Source organism: Pleurodeles waltl, chromosome 7 (assembly GCF_031143425.1).
Source record: "Pleurodeles waltl isolate 20211129_DDA chromosome 7, aPleWal1.hap1.20221129, whole genome shotgun sequence".
NCBI lineage: Eukaryota > Metazoa > Chordata > Amphibia > Caudata > Salamandridae > Pleurodeles > Pleurodeles waltl.
This window is the reverse complement of record NC_090446.1, coordinates 649,794,179-649,820,098: the sequence shown is the minus strand read 5'-3', so window position 1 is coordinate 649,820,098 and position 25,920 is coordinate 649,794,179.

Genomic DNA, 25,920 nt, shown 5'->3' with positions numbered 1-25,920 from the left:
TAGCACCTCTTATACCAGTCTAGGGTGTCAGAGGACTTTACATCACACACACATCCAGAGACAATGAATCATATGTGGAGAAGTGTGGCTCAATGGTTAGAGCAGCAGACCCTGCTACAGAAATCTGGCCCAGGACCAGGGTTCAATTCCTGCCTCAGTGGGTCTTGAGTTCAATTTCCTCGGACCTGACCTGATAATTCACACATCGGTGCCTAATCTAATTCATGGGTCCCACTCTGGGCAATAGCTTCCTTAATCTCCACAACTTCCCCAACAGTGCTGGGATGCCTGGCTTCACCTTGGAGGTTGCCCAGGAGTGGGAAAATCCAGGAGGGGTTCCACAGCAGTATGTGTACAGTTCCTTGAGACCCTAATGGGTGAGTAGAGTGCTATGCAAGTATGAAGTTTTACAGTTTTATGTGTGTAAATCAGTGTATACAAAACCTTACATAAGACAAATGGAACTATAAGGTGTAAGATTCACATGTCCCCTATACTGTTTGGCATTTTGTAAGCGTGCTTGGTCTGGCGAAGCATAAACTCAGGATTCAAAACGTAACACAGTGGTTATGTTTGGATTTACTAAAAATAATGTATTTCCATCCAAACAAACTCTTTTTTTAGCAACATTGAGATAATTTACAACTTGGAGAAAAACATAACTTTCTAACCTGTGCGATGCAATGTGCATACAACCTTTAATGACAGTTCATAGCTTACTGTGCTGTATTATGATTATAACTTATGAACTGCAAGTAATTAAAGGATCTCAGTGACAAAAGCAGTAACCCACTGAGCTATCCACGTAAAATACAGTTGTGTGAACTGCATGCTACACATCCTTTGCAGCAGGCATATTAACCCTGTGTGCTATTTTAGATGAGTCAAAAATCTCACTCGACAAAACTCAGATCTCTCTCTAGCAGAAAAAGTATTCACTACACATATATTGAACTTTCATTGTTGCCTGAAAAATGCTGGCTATACAGGGATCGCTGCAGTGGGTGCTTATAAACCCATAACAAATTTTAAAACATAGTGCCCCCCCCCCCAAGCTTAGCTCTCGGTGCAATGGGGTGGCACCTGTTCCATCGCCCTAAAGCGGGAGAGGATTATTCTGAACTGCTGAATTTGTTAATGGGGCCGATATTGCAGCACTGCTTCAAAACCAGCCCCCAGTAACAAAACCAACCCCCACCCTTCCAGCATCCCGAGCAAAAGCCCAATGCCCTGTACAGCTGTCCGGCCATGCCCATGTGATCATTGCACATGATGTGGAAACACCTTTCACACGACACCGTTTTAAACATAGGCTCAAAGCAAAGACAACACACTTTCAACCGCACACCTACCTAGTGTGGTGTGTTCCCCGTAGTGATAAGCGCTGCAGCGTCCCACATAGGTGCAGTGAGCTAATAGCAAATTATATAATACCATACAATAATGACCATGATATACCGGTGGCAAGGTCTAGGCCACAGCTTAAAGAGTGAAAGTCATCTTGAGGGCAAGAGTCAACAATATTGTGGTCATTTGCAGACACAAGGGGGATTTCTTTCTTCGTAGCATCAAAAAATGTTTAACAAGGCACATCAACAATGGTATTACTCAAAAAATGAGAAAAACTGTGCTGTGCTTGAAGCGTGGTGGATTTCACCACTTTGGCCACATTTACAAGTGAGACGGGTTTAGGGGTGGCCTGGATTAATGTTTCCAGGTGGTATCACGCCACCTAAATCCATCTATTCCAAGTTTTATGCCAGGACCTATAATTACCAGATCCAAACCTGCATGGAAAGTCCTCATTCCAGGAAAAAGTGCTCCCCTATTTACTACGTGTTTGGAAAGCCCCCATCAAAATGGGAACGGGGCAGGGTGTGCAGGTTGGTAGATGAGTGTCCGGGGCTGGTTCTAGGCAAAAGGAATGTATTGTGCTCCACCCATGCTGTTGGAGAAGATGGGCTGGGCGCCAGATTCAGGCTTGCTTGGGGCCCAATGTGCATAAAATCGGTCCCTGTGTTCCTGTCCCCCAAAGAGACAGAAGAGGGAACATCCTATAACTCTACCCAGGGATATTGCCGGGATTGTGCTCCACCCAGACCATATTCAGGCCTTCTGTGATGGTACGAACATACCTTAAAAAACAAAGTAAATTTAATCCATATGAACAGCAGCCAGAAGGATGGTCTGAACCAATTTAAAACCAGTCTTGATACTAATTAATAAATGTATCTCTAGTGCAGAGATATTCTCAGTATACTCAGTCTGTGGCTTGTTCAATTACAAAATGGCTGCTTTTGGTGCATTGCTGCAATGTGTTCTAATCATAGCATTTGTCAGGCAATCAATACTCACGAATATGCACACTTTTAAAAACATGACAAGAAGATATTTAATAACTGGATAATCTTTGTCTTCACTGCCTGTGCAAACTCAGCTTCCATGCTGATATGTGAGCTCAGCATTATGATTGCAGCAGGTGCACAGACCAGCACAGCACCAGGGAAGTCTAGCGTTTTTGGGCCGCCTTGGAGGAAGTTGACGTTAAAGAGACATTAAATCATCTTCAGGACAAAAGGATGATACAAAGGCTGGTAATATAACTGATTCCAGAATGATTGATGAGAGCTTTCTTCTGTACAGGTACAAAATCCGCACCCAAAGTAATGCCACCTGATGGAGCATGTAGTTCATCGCAAATAATGGGGCATCGAGGGCTGGACAGCCAATCAGCAACCATCCTCCTTCTGTACAGCTCCGAAGTCAGCTAGGATGTCCGGTTTGATCAGAGAAGGACACTGACATAAACTGATTTTCCAGGATCCCACAATGTCCTCTTTTGGGAGTGCTGGAATTGTTCCAGGGAGAAGCCTCTCCTGTTCTCTTCTATGTTCACATGGTAAGTGGGTTGGCCAGCCCTCGCAGAGCTGGCTATCCTGAAAGAGAGGCGTCTCTTTTGGCTTGTTCCAACATATTAATAGTTTGTGTGGTTTACAACTCAGAACATAACGACCAGAAATGGAGGAAAAGAGGGATCAAAGGATCCAGCAATGCCACTTACAGCCTGGGTAAAAAAAAAACTTGGACTCAAGAGAAGAACGGAACCCTCTTAGGATAGTACATCAAATATAGAGGAGATCCAATATCAATATTACCAACCACCTTTCTTCGAGCCATAAATCTGTTCACAACTAAAACTGAGAGGAGAAGTTTTAAGGTTTTCAATCATCCAGCTACTAGCTTCAGTCTTCTATGCGCAGAATGCGATGCCTGCTAAAAACTCTTACGCTTCTCTCTCTTGGGTCTGTCCAACAAGTGGCATTGTGTTGCTAGAAGGGGAATGCGGAGACCACATCCAAGAACAGACTATGAAAGGATCCCTGCTTCCTGTCAACAGACAGGTTCAATATACTAACTACCCTAACTGACCCACAACCATAGCAATGGATTGTAACACACGGGTGCACACCAACACACAGAAATACAGACTCAACCTACTAATAGGGCCCATCACTCTGAGCATAAGGTTTATAAGAGAAGAAGCAAAATGAGTACTAAAAGTATAGCAATATGTGGACACCGCCCTGTCTTGAGGTTCTTGATAGTAATGCTGATCTTCTAAATGAACCTGATTGTGGGCTAGAAACTAAACTTAGGCTCAAAAGATGTTTAAGTTCTTCATATTATCATAAAACAAGGAGCTACACCTCCAGTAGCTTCATTAAGTAGTAACAATCTTTAGGCATTTATTTATAAAATCTCATAGAACACGGACTAGACCCAGAGAATGAAAGAGAACTTTTCAGACAATCAAGATACAAGTTACAAGACTGACTGCTGCATCTCATACGTAAAGCAAGGATAGGGTCAAATAAATATAAAATATTACAAACAAGTTACATTTCAGGGTACCCATTAAGTAGATATTCAAGCTGAGCATTGGATGACACAATAACGCCAACTAGTATAAGTATAATCCTCATGGTGTGGAAGACAGAGACTTTAATTCTTTTGTGAAGGAATCATAAGAAGAGGCTGTCCTTATGGCCAGAGGAATGGGGTTCCAGACCAGTGGGCCACTCACAGAAAAGGATTGCTTTGTTGTCTTTGACTTCTTGAATTATGGAATTCCAATGGAAAGTATGTATGAACGATGAATTACGCGCTGACCAGCAGCGATGGCCAATTTCTGGACAAGATAGGATCCAGAATTTAGAGGATTATGTGAAATGTAGGCTAGTTTATAGATAGGTCTTGCCTCAATAGGAATCACCCATCAGAGTTGGAAAGAGCTGATCGAACTTTCTTGTGCAAGACAATCTCATTGTCAGACCATCTTCTGACCTAAATACCATGTTCTAGATATAATTTACAAAAGTATCGCTATATTAGAGGTAGTAATTGAAATCTAAACCTATTGCGATTATATTTTTTGTATTAGATATTTAGGATAAACTGTATTTATGTTAGATGATATTTCTGTATGCAGTGTTCAGAAATATATTTGTTTTAAGTGGGTTGAGTGGGAGGTCATATATCACCCTCCAAAAACGGATGTCAGGGAGAAGGTAAGCTGTGGTTGGGATGTCTCTAGTGGTTGGATACCTTCAAAAAGAACTGAGAGAAGACAGCGTAAAAGTGATGCTATGTTTAAGTGCCTGAAGGAGGAGGCAGAGGATCCATGTAAAAACTGAATAGTAGGTGAAAGGGTGGAACATTGAGAAGGCCTTGGCAGAGCAGGGAGAGCGTACGGTGGAGTTTTCCAGTTGTGCGCTGGCCTCTCTTTTTGAGGTACGAAACAAATACATGGGGACAGCGCCCTTCCGCCAATTCTGTGCTTAAGCATTTACAGGAGTGTGCATTGATTTACTGTGTCTAGTGCAGCCAGTCAGATGCTGAGGGTTGAGGAGGCAAGAGGCACTTGGGTTTAGGATGCAAAGTGCGAAGTCAAATATGTTTTTCAATATTGCCTTCCCCTTCAGCATCCTGGACTGAAGCCCCAGATTGGAGATCATCCAGGAGGTAACTTTCAGCTATGCAGACTTTGAGAAGGGGTTCCAGGAAGCTATCCAGGACAGTAAAGGTAGAAACTGGGGCAGAAATTATTCTGATCTTCAAAACGTATATCTATGTTATTCAGAATGGGAGACAGTTTATCTGTTTTTCGACAGCCCTGGTTTGTTCTTTCTGAAAAGAATGTGTTAATCAGATTCCTTCAGTGGAGTGAAATGGAAGAGCTGCTCCCTTGAAGAAAAAGCTGATGGTCTTGTCTTGACAATGGTGCTGGGCAATTCCAATTTGGTAGTTTCCCTGAAAGAAGACGAGGTGGCCACCGATTTCTAGGAATTTTCACACCAATATTAGACAATTGCGAAGAGTGTTAGATAACATTTTATATTTGTTTTACCTCTCACAAAAAAGAGACGTTCTCACATGCTTCTTTACAGTAGTGAATGTTTACCTAAGAGGAGGTTAAGTGTATTTTCTGACTACCCCAAATAATGTCCTTGGGTGATTTTGTGTCCAATCAATCACCTTTCGGCAAAGTTTGATATGGTTTGAAAAACATGTTTGTATTACAACTCTAGTTGCGGATGTCACCATATACACGCAGTCACTCTGAGAGTTTTCCTCTCTTGACTCATATCTTTTGAGTACCATATTGACATGGTACTGACCTGCTCTTTCTTGCTCATCAAGAAGGCTCCTGAGATGGCTCTGGTTGGCGCACATGATTCCTGGTCATGAAAACCTGCTCCAGCCTTTTCCAGAAGCCCTGGCTTTCTTAACATCGTGGAGGGGTGGTGGGGGCATTTGTTCGTACTATGTTTGAAAAACAAATGTTTAAGAAAATGATTTACATTATGAATACTAATGATTTCATCATGTGAGTTACATCTACATGGACCGATATCCTATCTCTCAGTTTTAGGAATGAAAGCTGAAACACTTTAATATTCTGCTTAGTGAAATTGCTGAGCTATTCAGGAGTCCAGGGTGGACAGGGGTACTGGGCTCAGATTGTAACAAGAGTAGCCGTTCACCACTATTGTCCTGGAGCCATACCCTTCTATTAAGCTCAAAATTGTTCCCTTCCTTCAGTACTCCCTTTTAGTACTTTACTACTCAAGGTGGAGTCATAGAGACGTCCAACGCTTACTCAGGGAGGTGGGGAAGGGTAGAAAATCAGAACACAAGGAAACATACAACAGCAGTGTTAGAAATGGGGTCTTTGGTTGGCAGTCAGATTACCCCCTGTCCAAGCAAGGACCCTCACTCTAGTCAGGGTAAGTCACACACAATCCAAATTATCCTGTGCCCACCCTCTGGTAGCTTGGCACTGAGCAGTCAGGCTTAACTTAGAATGCAATGTGTAAAGTATTTGTGCAATAAATCATACAATAACACAATATAGCACCTCGAAAATACACCACACAGTGTTTAGAAAAATATATAATATTTATCTGGATATTTGCAGGTCAAAACGATAAAAGATGCAATATGAATTTGTAGAGATATCACTGAAAAGTGATATAAAGTGTCTTAAGTCTTTAAAAAGCAAACAAAGTCTCTTTCAAGCACAAAGTACCTGGGTTGGAGTGAAAAATCTCTGCAGAGGACCGCAGAGGAGGAGATGCATGGAAAAATGGTGTGTGCGTCGGTTTCGCCCCTTCACACACGGACTTGCGTCGTTATTTTCCACACGGGGAAGACGTTGCGTTGATTACCGGCGCGCGGACAGTCTCCTCAGATGTCCCGGGGTCTGTGCGTGGAATCCTGGGCTTGTTATCCGGCTGTGCGTCGTTCTGGTGGGCTGTGCGTGGAATTTTCTCCCTCACGGCAGGCGTCGCGTCGATTTCCTCTCTGGAAGTCGGGCGGCGTTGTCTAGGCGGGCCGTGCGTCGAAGTTCCGGTCGCACTGCAGGCGTCACATCGATCGTTTCCTTGCAGGGTCGAGTGGCGTCTTTCCGGATCGGTGTGCGGTGAATATTTCACCACGGAGCAAGCTGTGCGTCGAATTTTTCGGCGCATAAGGAGTCCAGTTGAAAGATGGAAGTCTTTTTGGTCCTGAGACTTCAGGGAACAGGAGGCAAGCTCTATCCAAGCCCTTGGAGAGCACTTCTGCAGCAAGGCAAGAGTTCAGCAAGGCAGCAGGCCAACAGCAATGCAGCAGTCCTTTGTAGAAAGCAGTCAGATGAGTCCTTTGAGCAGCCAGGCAGTTCTTCTTGGCAGGATGCAGGTTCTGGTTTCTTCTCCAGCAAGTGTCTGAGGTGGTAGGGCAGAGGCCCTGTTTTATACTAAAATGTGCCTTTGAAGTGGGGGAGACTTCAAAGAGGGGCCTAGAAGTGCACCAGGTCCTCTTTCAGTTCAATCCTGTCTGCCAGGGTCCCAGTAGGGGGTGTGGCAGTCCTTTGTGTGAGGGCAGGCCCTCCATCCTCCCAGCCCAGGAAGACCCATTCAAAATGCAGATGTATGCAAGTGAGGCTGAGTACCCTGTGTTTGGGGTGTGTCTGAGTGAATGCACAAGGAGCTGTCAACTAAATCTAGCTAGACGTGTATTGTAAGGCTCAGAAAGATTTAAGTGCAGAGAAATGCTCACTTTCTAAAAGTGGCATTTCTAAAATAGTAATATTAAATCCAACTTCACCAGTCAGTAGGATTTTGTATTACTATTCTGGCCATACTAAATTTGACCTTTCTACTAATTTCAGATCAGCAGCTACCACTTCAACAATGTATGAGGGCAGCCCCAATGTTAGCCTAAGAAGGGAGCAGGCCTCACAGTAGTGTAAAAAACAAATTTAGGAGTTTTACACTACCAGGACATATAAACTACACAGGTACATGTCCTGCCTTTTCCCACACAGCACCCTGCTCTAGGGGTTACCTAGGGCACACATTAGGGGTGACTTATATGTAGAAAAAGGTGAGTTTTAGGCTTGGCAAGTACTTTTAAATGCCAAGTCGAAGTGGCAGTGAAACTGCACACACAGGCCTTGCAATGGCAGGCCTGAGACAAGGTAAAGGGGCTACTTAAGTGGGTGGCACAACCAGTGCTGCAGGCCCACTAGTAGCATTTAATCTACAGGCCCTAGGCACATATGGTGCACTCTACTAGGGTCTTACAAGTAAATTAAATAGCCAATCATGGATAAACCAATCAACAGTACAATTTACTCAAAGAGCATATGCACTTTAGCACTGGTTAGCAGTGGTAAAGTGGCCAGAGTTCAAAAGCCAACAACAACCGGTCAGAAAAAATAGGAGGAAGGAGGCAAAAAGTTTGGGGATGACCCTGTAAAAAGGCCAGGTCCAACAAACAGTAAATAAATCAATGTCCTGGTAGTGCTTTTAGTTACGAGAAAAAATACTTTACTTCTAGCACACAACAAAATACTTTACTTAGAAAATTAAGAGGGCACAATAATACCACACATTTATTTAGATATTAGTCACAGTATACTGCCTACTTAGGATGCTTCCCCAGTTAATGCATTTACATCAGTAGAAAGAGATTCCTGACCGCTGCTCACCCGAGTTCCTTCACAGTCCCCCACACAGTCTATAGTCCTCCTCACACTGCCACACTTGTGCACTTTACTCGGTTTATCCGTTATAGGTTGGCACATTTTTACTGGCTGAGGGCAGCATCCTGTGCTGTGTTTTCCTGCATGACCAACCAGAAACAGTTCCTCTGCCTCAGCCCTGGCTGTAACCTCATGCTGAAGCACAAGCATGCACTCTAGCTAAAGAGTTTGCACCCAGGTAGGGCCACTTGCTGTCAGATACTGCTGGTGGGTGAGTCTTCCCCAGGCCCAACAGTAAAAACAACAACCCAAAGTGAAGAGCTTCTCTCAGGTTGCTGCGCTGATCAAACGGAGGTCAGGTAGATCCACAGAACTGGAATACCATCTTCTGATAGCGCCCACCTCTCCAGTTAGGCTTCTTTGGGTGTGATCACGCATGTACATTAATGGTTCTGCAGTCACATGTAATCTTGTTGCAAGCGGCAATGGCAGGCTCCAGTCTTCATCATCACCAAAGGCATCACAAGCACCTTGGGTGCACCGGAGGGCCCCTGGGTCACAAGCCCCACCATTCATACTGTCAGCAAATATCTTTTTCTGAATGCGCTAGGTTGCTTTCCACATATTCTGTTGCTGACCCTAGCAGCCCTATTTTTCAAGGCAGCATGATCTTCATGCAAAAGCAACTCAAGCACCCCTCCTCAGCAGTCAGCTCCTTCGCTCAAGGCAGGGCTCAGGCAGCTCTGCTTCTGACAGGTTTCAGCATTTGCCAAGTTCCTAGTACTAAACCTAGTGATAGGAAGTTGGCAGTCGGCGATCCCAACCTTGGCACATAAGACTGTCTTTGTCACCACTGTTATGGTATCAAAAACATCTTGGCACCCTGGCAGGTAGTTTCTGCTCCATACTTATACTAACTTTGTCAACAGAATTTGTGTACTTGCCAAGACTACTCCGAGGCTGGATTCAGGAACTTTCTGCCCTTTGCTTATTTCTCAGTCCAGACATACTCTTTGTCTTGCAGTGTCAGCAGGAGAGTGGAATTGGAAGTATCCTGTCACGAGAGACCCAAACAAAGGCATTAAAAAGGGGGAGTCTTTCCTACTTAACCACAAATTAACCTGTTGTGGGTAACACTTCAGGAATGAAGCAACCAAACATGAAAGGCTCAGAGGTATTCCCTATGCTCCAAAGGGATCCTTTGTCTCCTATCCTCCACACCCACCAGTGTGAGCCCTTTTCTAAGAGCATTTGAAGTACAGATTAGAAACCCTTCAAATCACATTGCTGCTGGAGGATCTCTCCAATGCCCTCCATCTTAGATTTCACTCCAATGCAGAAAATAAAAATGGATTCCTGTGAGGCAGTAGCCACATATAACAGTTAGACTCCATGCACAGACTACTGGACACACATTGGTTACACACATTTGTCATCCATGTTCCACGTGGCAGGCGCAAAGGACTACCTGCAAAGGACTGAAAGACTAATTTAAAAACACAGAAGAGGTCAGTGTGCAACTCTCGCTTGTAGGTGTCAGATAAACAGGACTGTCCTGCACTACAATATTTTGCTGCCTATATGGTAAATCAGTTAGAGCTTGGTGATCTAACAGTAGATACACTTTTTAAAGGAAGGGGCACATGGTGTGCCTCTCCGGCCAAACAGACCCAGTTTGGGTTGCACTCTGTGTCTCACAAAGCCCTCAGATTACACACATGATTGGCAGTTGGTTAAAAAGTAAAACATCTACTGAACTTGCAGTGGGGAAATCGAGGGAGAGATGCATCCTTCCTAGAGCCATTCAGGAGTCATTTGTTCCTAACACACACATTGAGAGCTAAGACTATTTTGCGTAGAAGATGAACTAACTTATCTTCCACCTTTAGGAAAAAAACAACTGTCACATTAAGATTATATCAGCCTGTGTAAAACATGCGATCTAAAATTACAGTAATTCAAACTAGAACTAATTGAAAAAAATGACATAGAATTCTAAACCTTCAAATTACAAGAAATTGTGGAAAACTATTGCATTTGTAATCACCGGAATATAGCAGTAAGGTCCTGATTTAGGGTTTGGTGGAGAGAGTACCCTTTCTGGCAAACTGAAGGTCCACATGCCTCATTTAGTCAGGCAGACCTTCAGTATGTTGATGGCAGAGACTACTCTACCTCCACTGCCGACATGCACTTTCGACAGCACAACATAGTAGGAGCAGTCAGAGGTTTTGCCATTTGTCTGCTCACCCTACCGTCACCACCAGGTAAAACCTGGTGGTAAGGGGCAGTGAAACTGCAAAATGGCCCCCCTCACTATTGGAGGAAACTCCCATGGTGCAGGGGTAATTGTTTTTTACATTTTTAAAAAGAAAGCCATGCTTTGAGGTTTTATTTTTGAAAATAAAAAATATTTTACAGCTCCACATTTTACAGCTCCATCATTTTGACAGAGTTGTACATCAAACTTTCATTGCATTGACAGGAACTGCCATGATGGCCATCGCTGCCAATGCAAGAGATGTCCACTCGTCTGGGGTACATCACCATATTTGGCAGGCGGAGTACACTTCGCATAATGGTGGCATGGTGGTTACAAAGTACTTGCCTATGCTGGAGATAAACACTTCATTCACCGAACTCCAAATGAGGCCCTGGATCATCAAAGCAGTTTGTAAACAAAGTATAGATTCTTGCATTCCTGTTTTATTTGTAGCATCTCTGAACTGAACAATTCATATTGACAAAAGGAAACACCTTAATCACAATCATTCCTCCTTTAAAGGTAAAGGTAAATCTAATTGGCCCATATTGAGAGTTATATAAAACATGGTGATGTGTTGGGTGTATATTGATTTTCATTTTAGGTCTCACACAAAAGCCTAAAACTAACTGTCTAGTTGCAAAAGACCTAGTTTGAACTTACAGAAGGCTTACGGCTTGCCTGAAGCTTACTATTTGACGGCTTTATCGTCACTCTCCTTTGCTTGCCTTTTTTTTTTTTTATGGCTAGCCTTCATCTTGTTCTTGTACCTCGCATATTCTAGTCTCTTTACCATCCATTGGATTAGCTGACTTGTATCTCTCTACTACTCACTTTTATGGTAAGTACTCTTTTTTTGGTTCAGGACTCCATTAGGGAGCATGTGGTTTCCAGCTCTCTACATCATATGGCTCTCCTCCTGCTGCCCTTGTTGCTCTCTCCCTCATGTGCTGCTCGCTATCTCCCTCTTGTGTCCTTTCCACCTTAAATTTTGGCATCACATGCTCTGTGTTATTCTCTCCTTTTAGGGAACTGTCTTTTTCTTCCTTCAAAAAAACGACATGTCACCTACGTCATTTAGTAGGCACGCGCACACATGGTGACTTTTGCTCAAGCCTACAGAATGACACAACCAGAAACAGAAGCCTTTTTCAGGTTTGTGTCAGCAGAATAACTGTTACCACAATCTTAAAACTTATGAGATTTTACTGAAAAAGTCACCAAGATCAGAAATGGACAGAGACATTCGGATTACAATTTTCTGTGATCTATTTGTGAGAGATTGCAAGCACTCTTCATGGCAGCCATTAATATCCGCCCAGTTCTAGATGTCATCTTGAGGAGGCTTTCGGTCTGCCCAAAAGATAATCAGTTAGAGACCTACCCACACCATAGAATTCAAAATAAATATCGATTTTACAGCAATAACATAGAATAAGAGTTTATTCAACAATGTTATTCAAATTATTTTTTGTTTTGGATCTAGCGTATTCCTTAATAGGTTAAGGGTAGATTGTAGTAGGGCTGCACACTTCAGGTCTCAAGCTTCCAGATTCCCATTTTTTTCGCACCACACCTTGATCAAACCGAGCTTTGGCTTGCCCCGTGGAATACGAAATTTCCTAGCTATCGTGAAGGAAAGTTTCAATTCTATTAAGGACACGGAGGCGAGGATTATGCAGATCTTTCTTCACTTTTAATTAAACAGCAAGTTCAAAGTAAAACAAAACATGAACAAAAAAACTACAAGTTCCATGAGCCCGCCGCCATGGTAACGAGTATCCAATGAGGTGCGCTCCTTCACGTTGGTATAAGTATCCCGAAATGCGTCACACTTCCTCGACTTCACTGCGGAAGGAATCCTGGTAGAGTCAATTGGTCGTAGTCTCGGAACCTACCAAAAAAGGTATAATTAGATGCAAATTCGATAAAACATAGATACATACTGACTGCAATAAAGTCATGAACCTTAAAATACCACTAAATAGAATGTGATCACCTCTGAATCAAGTACAACATGATGTATTTAGAACATGATCAAAAGGACAACAAATAAATGCACAAACTCAAGTTTACTACCTTGTTACGGAGGTAGATGCAATCGGGAGGGGACATACCAGCGTAGAGTATGTGGGTGGGATAATCCTCGCCTCCGTGTCCTTAATAGAATTGAAACTTTCCTTCACGATAGCTAGGAAATTTCGTATTCTATCACAGGACCGGAGGCGAGGATTATGCAAGTTTAAAGCTTACTCACCACAAGTGCGGCTGCTTCATGAATTGGTTTAAAGTAAAACTTTTTAAAAGTAGACTCTGAAGACCAATCAGCAGCATGCATGATGTCCTCCAATCTGCCCCCCACCTGTATGGCTTTGGAAGCCATAGCTCCCCGAGTAGAATGGGCGCCAAAAACTTGAACATCTATTCCTGCCTCAGAGAGAATCCATCGAATCCATCTGGCAATGGAAGGGGAAGAAACCGCCTTAAACGGTTTCCTTATGGAAATTAATAACTGCTCGACTCCTGGAGGTCTGCAAGAACTGGTCACTTCCTCATAGACTTTGAGACATCGAACCACACATAGCTTCGGGGAGTCAGGAAAAGCGGGATAGGATACTGACCTGGTATTAGACTTTGTCCTCCTTGCAATAGTAAACGTGACTCCCTCAGGAGTAAAGATACGAGCGGAAATATCCAATGCTCTGACATCGGACACTCGCTTACAGGAAATGAGGCAGAGAAGCACGGCCAATTTGGCTGACAATCCCTTTAGTGACAAATATTGGTTGTCCCGCCAAGAGGACAAGAGAGTAAGAACTAAGTTCACGTCCCAGAGTTCCGAATATCTGGGCTGCGGAGGTCTGGAGAGTCTAATACCCTTAAGAAGTTTACAAATCCAGGGATGCTCCCCGACCGGGAGATTGTTAAGGGGCGGGTGGCCCGCCGAGATGGCCGAACGAAAAGAATTGATAGTGCGATACGCTAAGCCAGAGTCCCCTAATTCTGCAAGGAAATTGATGATGTCGGTAACACTGGCCCCCATGGGATCGCAGTGTTTGCCCACACACCAGCGAGACCATCTGTTCCATGCAGATCTATATCGTTTGCATGTACCCGGGGCCCAGGCCTGTGCGATGAAGTCATTAGCCTCCTGCGAAAGTCGGTTGTCTTGCCAACGATGCCGGAAATTTTCCAAGCTATGAGGGAAAGATGACCTTGAAGGACCAGAGGGTGATAGGAACCCAACGGATCCAGGAGTATTGAGGGAAAATGCGGGAGGCGAAGAGGACACTCGCACGAGAGTTCCAACAGGGTCGGGAACCACGGCTGTGACCTCCACCAGGGGGTTATCAGAACCACCGTCGCCTCTTGGCGGCGAACCTGAGCCGCAACCCGCGGGATGAGGAGAAATGGGGGAAAAGCATAACCCTGAAGGGTATCCCAATGCTGGAGAAACGCATCTACTGCCGCCGCTCCCGGATCCGGTCGCCAGCTGAAGTATAGGGGAAGTTGAGCGTTCCAACGAGACGCAAAGAGATCCACTGAACAGGGACCCCAGCGATCCATGATCGGCTGAAAGACCGAGCGATGTAGTCGCCAATCGCTGGGATCCTGGAGAAACCGAGAATTCCAGTCTGCCCCCACATTCTGGACTCCCGGAAGATACTCTGCTGTGACTGAGATTTGGTGTTGAAGGCAAAAATGCCAAAGATTCATCGCCAGTTCCGCTAGGGCTCTTGATCTTGTTCCCCCTAAGCGATTTATGTAATGTACCGCTGATACGTTGTCCATCCGTAGTAGAACAACACATGAGATTTTGTCTCTCGTGAGAGATTTGATCGCAAAAGATCCCGCCAGGAGTTCCAGGCAGTTGATATGCATGGTTAGTTCCTGCGGGGTCCAGCGTCCCCCGAACGATATGTCTCCGCAACGAGCCCCCCATCCCTGGCGACTGGCGTCTGATTCGATCACCAGATCCGGGGCTGCACCAAAAATGGCTCTGCCATTCCATGCCTCCATGTGGTCCAGCCACCAAAACAACTCCGTCCTTGCCTCTGGAGACAGGGAGATCAATTCGGAGTACGTGACCCCTCGGCGAAGGTGAAACGCTTTCAAGCGTTGCAGGGCTCTGTAGTGTAGGGGACCCGGAAAAATGGCCTGAATCGAGGAGGAAAGCAGGCCGATCACCCTGGCTAATTGACGTAACGAAATGTGGTCTCGTCGAAGGACTTTCCTCAGTTCCTTCTTTATCTTGGAGATCTTCGGCGTCGGGAGACTGAGAGACGCCGATCGGGAATCCACTAGAAACCCTAGAAAGACTAACGATTGAGTCGGAGTAAGTTGCGACTTCTGTTGGTTGATCACGAAACCAAGGTCCTGGAAAAGCGCAATAGTTGTGTTCAGATTGAACATCAACTGAGACTTGGACTGGTCCATCAAAAGGAGGTCGTCCAGATAAATTATGAGGCGAATGCCTAGCAATCTCAGTTTTCCCACTATTGGTTTGAGAAGTTTTGTGAAGCACCAAGGTGCCGATGACAGGCCGAAGGGGAGTGTGGTGAATTCGAACAACTGGCCGTTCCATATGAATTGCAGGAATCTGCGATGGGGCGGAAAAATGGGGACTGTGAGGTATGCGTCTTTGAGATCCAGACGAACCATCCAGTCTCCTTGTAAGAGGAGGTCGCGGAGCATGTGAATACCCTCCATCTTGAAATGTCTGTAAACCACCCATTCGTTGAATGCCCGAAGGTTGATAACGGGGCGAAACCCCTTGTCCTTCTTCTCCACCAAAAAGATGTTGCTCACGAAACCTGTGGGGTGAAAGGAAGTGAAGGAAATGGCTCCCTTGTGGAGAAGGGCCTGAACCTCTAATTCTATGAGGTCTGAGTCTTCTGCCGAAAATACGATGGGCGGAGGCAGTCTCTCCTGAAGTGGGGTACCCCAGAACTCTATCTGAAAACCTGAGACAGTTTGGAGAACCCATGCGTCGGAGGTAATGCGCCTCCAATTGTCCTTGAAAAACCTCAATCTCCCTCCAAAATTTTTTGGGGAAAAAGGGATAAGCCTCACCAGAGGGACCTCCAGGGGCGTTAGATGCTCCTCGCGTGTTTCTGGACCCTCTGCCTCTTCCCCTGCCTCTGTTGGGGAAGAAAGTTCCTTGTCTGCCGTCCCTCCAACCGTTGTTCCTGAAGGAACTGGGGCCTCGCTGGAAAGGACGGCCGGAAGAGCGACCCCTGCCTCGCCCGGCCCCGCCAAAAACCTTGTTGGGGAAGATCTTTTTAATGGAAGATTGCGCTTTATCCAAAGCTGAAAACGTAGCCACAAACTTCCCCAATTCTTTGACAAAAGGGTCGCCAAATAAATTGCCTTGGGCAACAGCCCCTGCCTCTGAGTTAGATAGTTCCCCCAATTTGGGGTCGATTTTGATTAATAAAGACCTGCGTCTTTCTGCAGAGATGGCACAGTTCGCGTTGCCCAGGAGACAAACAGCTCTCTGAGCCCATCCTGCGACGATGTCCGTCTGAAGGGGAGTGTTTGCTTGCCTGGCACGCTCCGCCAATTGAACAATCTGTGTGAGGGGACCAAGGACATCAAGAAGTTTATCTTGACATGCTCGCCAGGAGCGGTCAATCCCTTTTTTGGGATCCCTGGTATACTTTGCAAAAAACGTACACATTTTAGGGTCAATATCAGGTGTACAAGCGACCTTATCCGATAAAGACGGGCGTGGGCACTCCGCCCGTAGCCGGGCCCGCACCTCCTTGTCCAGAGGTTGCCTAATTTTGCTGGCGACATACTCAGCCACCTTGTGGTCTGGGCGCCACTCCGAGGAACGTGGATGGTAGATACCCTCCGGTTCAAACATATCGGAGTCAGAATCAGCGCGATCCGAAGGATCTGGTAAGGTAGCCCCAGGGCGCCAAGGGCGACCTGAGTCGTCATCCAAAGATGATGAGTCCTCATCTGAACCTCCCATGAAGCCTTTGGGGGATTCCAAATCAGGGTTCCATAGGTGGTGAAGCTTGTCACCCATCACCCCGGGCAAACAGCCCTCCCGGGAGGGTAAGCGCGTATGCGCGCGCGCACTCTTGGGATGGGAAAAAAACTCGCCCTCCTCCAGGTGCCCCGCGTCGCGCTTGCGCAGTTTCCTGGGAGCCGAAAGGGTAGAGGAATCACCCTCCGCTCCCGTCACACCAAACATGCCCGTACCTCTGGACACCTGTTCAGTAAGTTTAGCTACACTATCCCTAAGAGGGGCCAAAGCGTGGGAAATAGCCTGTGAAAACAAAGTGTCCACCCTGGGGGGGAGGGTACGGCGAGAGGAACCCTCACCTGGGGACATGTTGGGAAAAGGCTCATGTTCTTGAGGGGAGTGCATAATGAGGACTGGACAGAGTGTACACCCAACAAAAAATATGATATATAGGGTAAAATCCCTACCCACTCTGTCACTGTAAGTGCAATAAAAATAATATCTTCCCTAATGGGGTAAACCTTACCCAAATGGGTGTCACGGGTAGGGACAAAACTGTACCGAAGGTACAAACGTGTAATTGAGGGCCAAAAAACCCTTAATTGTGAAAAGAAAACAAACGCGAGGCGCGAGCGCCGAGCGCTGAGAGCTACATGCTCTCCGAGAGAAAACAGCGTGCGCGCGCCCTCTAGTGGGCCCGACGTGTTTATAAACACGCCGGAGGGAGAAACACAAAAGAAACGCTCGAGCGGAACGTTCGTTCCGGCGAACGAAGACAGAAAATGCAATTAGCAGAGACGCGCCAAAGCAAACAAAAAAAAACCCGAACCGGAGGCAGAAAGGCACTTATCTGGCTCACAGCAGTGAAGAAAGAGGAAGTGTGACGCATTTCGGGATACTTATACCAACGTGAAGGAGCGCACCTCATTGGATACTCGTTACCATGGCGGCGGGCTCATGGAACTTGTAGTTTTTTTGTTCATGTTTTGTTTTACTTTGAACTTGCTGTTTAATTAAAAGTGAAGAAAGATCTGCATAATCCTCGCCTCCGGTCCTGTGATAGAATCTTTATAACTCCTTTCTAGAGCATGCAGCTTAGCCAGACCCAAAGGTGCCAGCGGGCCCTTGCGATGTTCTTTCTGGATGTGAAGCTTTTGTTAGTGCGAGTTATTCCACAAGCAGTCAGAGAATCTTCCCTCCAGCCCCCAAGATCCTAACATCCGCTATTACAGGTTTTCACTTGGTCTGGCCTCTTTAAGAAGGCAAGGGTCGTCATGGTATACTGTGTCAGTCTTGGGGTGGTCTCTTCTAAGATGTCGGAGTGTTCCCTAAGGAATCATCTCTTTCATGGAATAAGCTGCTCAATCTGGTGAAAAGGCCTCTTTTTATATTCATCAAGACGGAGAAAAAAAAATCGTCAGTCAACTGTGCACAGAAATCACCCTTAGGTGAATATAATAAGTGAAATTAAGGAATTGTGATTGTCACATGATGCCAGTGTCTGACACTATTTATCCAAAGCCCTTGAAGTTCCCTTTCCTTTCAAACCAAGTAAAGTCATGGAGATTTGGTTACCCTTGATTTAGAATAATTCAGCCTATTGTTAAAGAGCGCGTTTGCTAAATTGATGGTTTGTAATGAGTTTTTAGGAAACTGACCTTGTGTGGTTGAAAGTATAGTGTTACAATTTGTTAAGACATTGTAATCGAATGTGATGGATGAGTTGGCACCGAACTGTTTTCTCGTGCGTGAATTCTTCAGCCAGAGGTAAATAAAACATATTAGACTCCAAATGTGTCCTCCCCTCCCAGGTCAATGTCTTTGAGCAGCTCAGTTGACTTAGCATCAAAGAGAGCGGTATGATACAATTACCAAACAATCCTTTTCACCCAAGAAAACAAAAGACAGGTGTGAAACTATATCAGGCTCAAAAGGGTCTTGCCAGGCGAATGGCGGCTGTTTGAGTAGGAGATGTGACAGGCCAGCAGCAGTAATCAGTAAAACAAATGTCTGTGGGTATAAATTACCTGCGCACCAACCATTGCTTATGTCTGACAGTCATCGCCTTTGTGGTTGGAGAACAAAGACGTATTTTGTTGTAGATGCTGTCCATTCACCTAACAGAGAGCGACTACATTTTAATTCAAGACAACCGAGGCCCCGACAACTGAAACTCTGATATCCCCCTATCCGGTGCTTAATTTGTGCTTTGTGTAACCGGTGCTAAGCACCGGCACTTAATTTAGAGGGCCGGCGCTTATTGTTCTGCCTCAAGCATTTACAGCGAGCAAAAGACACTTTTGGGAAAGACGGAGGAAGAGAAACACGAAAAAGTTTTACAATGGGAGAAAGCAGAAAGCTGCAAGAGTGAGCTGAAGGGACAAGGAGGGGCTTTAAATGATTGAAGAGGCCCGAGATGGCTTCGGGATTATGCTGCCTCAGTATTCCGTGTTGGCACATTTAAATAATATAGCAGCCGCGAGTTTAAGAGAAGGGCTTTGAGCACCGGCACGTTTTTATTTACAAACTAACCACTGCCCCTATCTTTCTAGCAAAGTCTGGTGGCACAAAACAGCCTTGCTTATCCATTCCTCTTGTCATCTTGTTTTCGTTATGTCTTTTTGTACAAACGTTTTCAAATATGAGAGATCTGAGCTGGTGCTTCTAATGAAAAGGTTGTATGTGTCGACAGACAAAACCTGCCTCTGTGACGGAAGCTTGCATTGCTTCTGCCTGCACTGTACCGGTTCTGACTGTGTGGGAAGCTTGCATTGCTCCTTCCTGCACTGTGCCGGTTGTGACTCTGTATGGGCAGCTTGTTCCGCTTTCTGGGCTGCACCTGTAAAATGCAAAGGCTAACTTATACTGTTGCTGCCACAGTGCTTTCCTTTATTTGTATATGTGGGAGGCTTGCATCCTGTTGCCCCATGCTGTACCTGAACTTTGTGGATGTGTGACTGATGTTTGTACAGTTGCTGCATACACTTTCCCCGTTTTAGGAGTGAAGGCCTCTTGCACTGTTGCCTGGTTTGACAATCACCTACAGCACTTCTCATAAAGGGGTGCCAAATTACTATTAGAGTAATCCAAAAAAGAGATGGGAGGAATGCTTGAATGCATCTCTGTCACTGATAATTACTTAGGGCCATATTTCAGTCAATTGTTTTGGCCCACCATCCCTCCTCAGACAGGAACCAGAGATTTCAGCAATTAAAAGTAGCCATTATCTCATTGTAAAACTGGGGCTCAAAATTAGGAATTACTTGGGGCATTAGATCCAGGATGACCGATTCACAGGTAATTCCTCATTTCTAAGGGGACCCTCACTGTGTAACTGGTAGTTAGGTAGATTTTCCACACACATAGGCCCTCATTACAACCCTGGCGTTAAATCCCACCTGCCGGCGTGCAGAAGACCGCCAACATACAGCTGCGGCCGCAGAATTCCGCTACAGGTATTACGACTCACAGCCCAGAATCAGCCACAATACAGACACCCACACAAGTCCGCCACACCAAAGGTCAGTGATAAACTGGCAATAAAACCAACACCGTCACGCCAGCAGGAACACGCCCACACTATCACGACCCATGAATCAACGCAGCGGCCTTTCAACCACGGTAAACCATTGGCAGTACACACCGCTGTTTCAAAATACACACACATTTACAAAACACAAACACATTGGACAATTCGAAATACACACACCTGATACACAGACACACACCACACCCACACACCCAATCCAATATAAAGCACACACCCACATCACCCACAAACCCTTACTACCAGATTTTTGAAACCACGCCAGAGTAATACACTACCAAAAACAACACCAGCATCCACAGACACACAACACCATCACTTACACAACATCCACGCACCTCAAACAACACACACCAACACCCCCCCTCACACATCACAACACACACCACCTCACACCACACCACCTCACACATCACCCACACCACATCATGGCACCTCAACGACACCCCAGGTTCCCTGAGGAGGAGCTCAGGGTCATGGTGGAGGAAATCGTCCGGGTAGAGCCACAGCTATTCAGATCACAGGAGCAACAGACATCCATTGCAAGGAAGATGGAGCTATGGCGGAGAATCATCGACAAAGTCAACGCATTGGGACAGCATCCAAGAACTAGGGATGACATCAGAAAGAGGTGGAACGACCTACGGGGGAAGGTGCGTTCCGTGGTCTCCAGACACCAGATTGCTGTACAGAGGACTGGCGGTGTACCCCCTCCTCCTCACCCACAACTAACAACATGGGAGGAGCAAGTCTTGGCTATACTGCATCCTGAGGGCCTTGCAGGAGTAGCAGGAGGACTGGACTCTGGTAAGGCAAATCTTTAATACTATCCCCCCACCCTACCTGCATGCCATCACATACTCCCACCCTTACCCTCACACCCATCACCCCAACAACCCACAGATACCCCACCAACACAACCCACACATCCCAAAACCAAGCCCTGTATGTAACACCAATGCATGGACACCCATCACCCAAGCATGTCCACTACAGAGACCCGCTCATGCCCCAAAATCACCAATCACACAAGGACGAAGCCAATAATGCAAGCACAGGAGTAGAGGATCACACACCCATTGCACAAGATGGCACACACAGATACAATAACTATGCATTTACACCCCAACAGGACCCCTACCCAACGTCACTGGACAGGAAGTGCCAGACATATCCAGTCCCCCACAGAAGAGGCCCACAGTGATGACAGCAGCTCTGCACAACTGGATCAAGATGACCAGCCCGGCCCATCTGGGACCTCGGGACAGTTGGTTCCCACCACAGAGCCTCTCCCTCAGGAAACACCACCACAGCACCCACCCAGCGGGCCCATCCCTCTGTCCCCAGGACACGTCAATCAGCAGTGTGTCTACCACTACAGGGAACCCAGCGCAAACCCACCAACCCAAGAAAATCAGGGACCTGGGGGCAGTGGCAGTGGGCACACGGCTCAGGGGACAGAGGCACAGGATAACAGGGAAACTCAGAGGACTGCTATGCGACAGGGGAAGGACAGGCCCCAGGAACCCACTCTCCACGAGGCACTCTCCAACATCATGGGAGCTTACCATCATTCCCAGGAGACGATGGCAACGGTACTGGCCAAGGTTCAGGAGACCCAGCGGCTGCAGAAGGAACACTACCTTGGGAACAGGGAGGACTTGAAGTCCATTACCACCACCCTCGTCACCATTGCAGGGGTGTTGGCAGACCTCGCCAACACCAGGAGGGACACAGTGGCACAACAAGGGGCCCCTGACACTAGCCTGGACGATGAACAGCCCTCCACCTCCGCCAGCGCTAGTGGACAGGAGGCACTGCCACAGGAACAACAGGACACCAGCACCCCACCCTCTGCAGATGGGGAACCACCCCGCAAACAGTCCCTGAGATCCAGGAACAAGACAGAGAACAATGCCAAGACCCCCGCCAGGAAATGAGACCCCCCTGAATGTCACCCTTCTGTCCCACTATGTCACCCTCTCCATTCTTAAACTGCCATTGCTCCACTTCCTATGCCCCTTTGGACAATGCACCTGTGAAACAAATAGACTGGACTCTGCCATGGACATTCCTCCACCATCACCCCAGCCCATTTTACACCCCCCTCCACTTATTAGCACAGGAATAAACACACTTCAATCACAAAACAATCTGGAGTCAGTCTGTGCTTTCACAAATGTGTAATTGCAATAATTGTGGAATATAGCAATGTCAATTTATTTGTTCACATACCAATGTAACACAGCTGTAGGCCAGCAGTAAACATAGCAGAGGGCACAAAGTGGGACCCAAATCTGTGAAATGGAAAGTCAAAGTGACAAGTTAGGGTCCATACACTAAATGACTATGACACACTTATGCTAGTTCCAACATTAGAATGAGATGTGGGAAGCAGTTAACATTCTTACCTGTGTCTCACTGGAAGTATTGCCTGATGATGTTGTTTCGGTTGTCGATATCCTCTTCTTCTCCCTTCTCTTCTTCACTGTCCACAGGCTCCACAGCTGCTACAAGACAACCATCTGGCCCATCCTTCTGCAGAAAAGGCACCTTGCGTCGCAAAGCCAGGTTGTGCAGCATACAGCAGGCCACGATTATCTGGCACACCTTCTTCGGTGAGTAGTATAGGGATCCACTTGTCAGATGGAGGCACCGGAATCTGGCCTTCAGGAGGCCGAAGGTGTGCTCGATCACCCTCCTAGTTCTCTCATGTGCCTCATTGTAGCGATCCTCTGCCCTTGTCCTGGGATCCCTCACTGGGGTCAGTAGCCATGAGAGGTTGGGGTAACCAGAGTCACCTGCATATGTCGAGGGACAACTGTTAGACACACACTAACCCTTAGGGACAACCCCGTACCCAGACACCTATGTCAAATGTATTGGGACCTTGACCTCACCTATTAGCCACACACGGTGCCTCTGGAGTTGGCCCATCACATAAGGGATGCTGCTATTCCTCAAAATGTAAGCATCATGCACAGAGCCAGGATACTTGGCATTGACATGGGAGATGTCCTGGTCTGCCAAACACACCATCTGCACATTCATCGAATGGTAGCTCTTCCGGTTTCTGTACACCTGTTCATTTCTGTGGGGGGGGGGACAAACGCCACATGTGTCCCATTAATGGCACCAGTGATGTTGGGGACATGTCCCAGGGCATAGAAGTCACCTTTCACTGTGGGCAAATCCTCCACCTGAGGGAAAACGATGTAGCTGCGCATGTGTTTCAGCAGGGCAGATAACACTCTGGACAACACGTTTGAGAACATTGGCTGGGACATCCCTGATGCCATGGCCACTGTTGTTTGAAAAGACCCACTGGCCAGGAAATGGAGTACAGACAGGACCTGCACTAGAGGGGGGATTCCTGTGGGATGGCGGATAGCTGACATCATGTCCGGCTCCAACTGGGCACACAGTTCCTGGATTGTTGCACGATCAAGTCTGAATGTGACCAGGATGTGTCTCTCTTCCATTGTCGACAGGTCCACCAGGGGTCTGTACACCAGAGGATGCCACCATCTCATCACCTGCCCCAGTGGACGTGCCCTATGGAGGAGAATAGCGAGCAGAGAGTCATCCAACACTGAGGTATCACAATGTTTTGTTTTCAGAAACGTAATTAATCCGCAATGTGCCGGTATCTGTCTATATTCCTGGCCTAGATAGGTGTGACGTAGTTAACATCCATCCCATGTGGCCTCCTGAAAAGGCGGCTGCCTGACCTGTAAGGTGGGACAAGGGGATATGAGGTAACTGAGCTGGTGTTCTACACCGTCGCGGTGAGCGGTCGAAGACCGCGGTGCAATCCAGCATTGGTTAACATTTGGCCCTACGGGTCCCAGGAGCCAATAACGATGTACGCCGGCGGTGATGGTACGCACCGCCGCGGACGTGACCGCCATTTTCTGTCTGTTCACTCACTTGATACCTGACCTTCAACAGGAGAGGACCTACACTGCAAGTGCTGCTGTGACCTCAGTCTGGAAGCGACGATGGCTCATGTGTCTGGAGAAAGGGCCCCTGCCTTCACTTCAGAGGAGTTGGAGAAACTAGTGGATGGAGTCCTCCCCCAGTACATGCAACTGTCTGGTCCTCCAGGCAACAGGTGAGTACACTGTGAGCATGCTGCATGGCGAATGCCTGTTTTGAGTGGTAAGGATGGAAGATACATGGGGAGTACTGAGGCCTGCATGTGTGTATGGAGAGTGTATGTGCGTGAGGGCAAGGGTGGGAACTGGGGGGCAATGAGTATGACGGTCCGGATGGGTAAGTAATTTCCTTTCCCCCGTACCATTCCTCTAGGTCAGCACCCACCAGAAGAAGGGTATTTGGCGTTCCATCGCCAAGGACGTCCGGACCCTGGGGGTCTACCACAGACGGAGCACCCACTGCCGTAAAAGATGGGAGGACCTGCGCTGCTGGAGCAATAAAATGGCGGAGGCCCAGCTGGGGATGGCCTCCCAACGTGGGAGGGGTGCCCGTCGCACCATGACCCGCCTGATGTTCCGGATCCTGGCGGTGGCGTATCCGGAGTTGGATGGGCGGTTGACGGCATCACAGCAGCCACAAGGGGGTGAGTACACTCTCATTCAACTGACTCTGCACGCATTACAAGGTGCCTGGGTGGGGGAGGTGGGCAGTGGGTTCCCCTAAGTTTGTAGGCAAGATCTCTTGTGAGGCAGGCTATGTGGCACCCCAACCCCAACAGTGGTAAGAGCTGTCTACATCTAGTCAGGCTCCCGTGACTTCCAGGTGTTAGGCCTCGTACCCCACGTTCAGGTGAAATTTTCTTGGAACTGTTAGTGCATGGCGTAGTGAGAGAGGGCTGCTCCATGTGTGTTATGTCTGCCAACGGTAGTGGTGTTGCATGCACTGAACATGTCTTTCTTCTGTCTTTCCCCCCCCTTTTTTTGGTCTCCCTGTTCTTGTGTGCAATAGCATCATCAGGCAGAAGAGCATTGGCACCGGAGCAGGAGGGAGCTGCAACCCACTTGGCCCTGGAGGGCAAAACAACGGAGTCTGAAGCCACCAGTGGGACGGAGGGTGAGGGGAGCTCCACGGCGGGGACAGGAGCAGACAGCAGTGACAGCGACTCCTCCTCTGATGGGAGCTCCCTTGCGGTGGCAGGCACCTCTGTGCTCACCGCATCAACAGGTATAGCCGCCACCCCCCTACGAGCACCGCCCTCCCAGCAGCACCTCAGTGTGTGTCCCGTGCCTGCTCACCCAGGAGGGTGGGCATCTCCTTCGCCCCAGGCACCTCAGGCCCTGCCCCAGTTAGTCCTGCTGCCCTCAGTGAGGAGGCTTTTGACCTCCTGAGATCCCTCACTGTTGGGCAATCTACCATTGTGAATGCCATCCAGGGTGTCGAGAGGCATTTGCAACAAACAAATGCATACCTGTAGGGCATTCATTCTTGGCAGGCAGCCCAACAGAGAGCATTTCAGGCTCTGGCCTCAGCACTGATGGCAGCCATTGTCCCTGTGTCCAGCCTCCCCCCTCCAACTTCCTCCACCCAGACCCAATCCCCTGTACCTCAGCCTATCCCAAGTACACCATCAGACCAGCATGCACACTCATCAACACACAAGAGTGGCT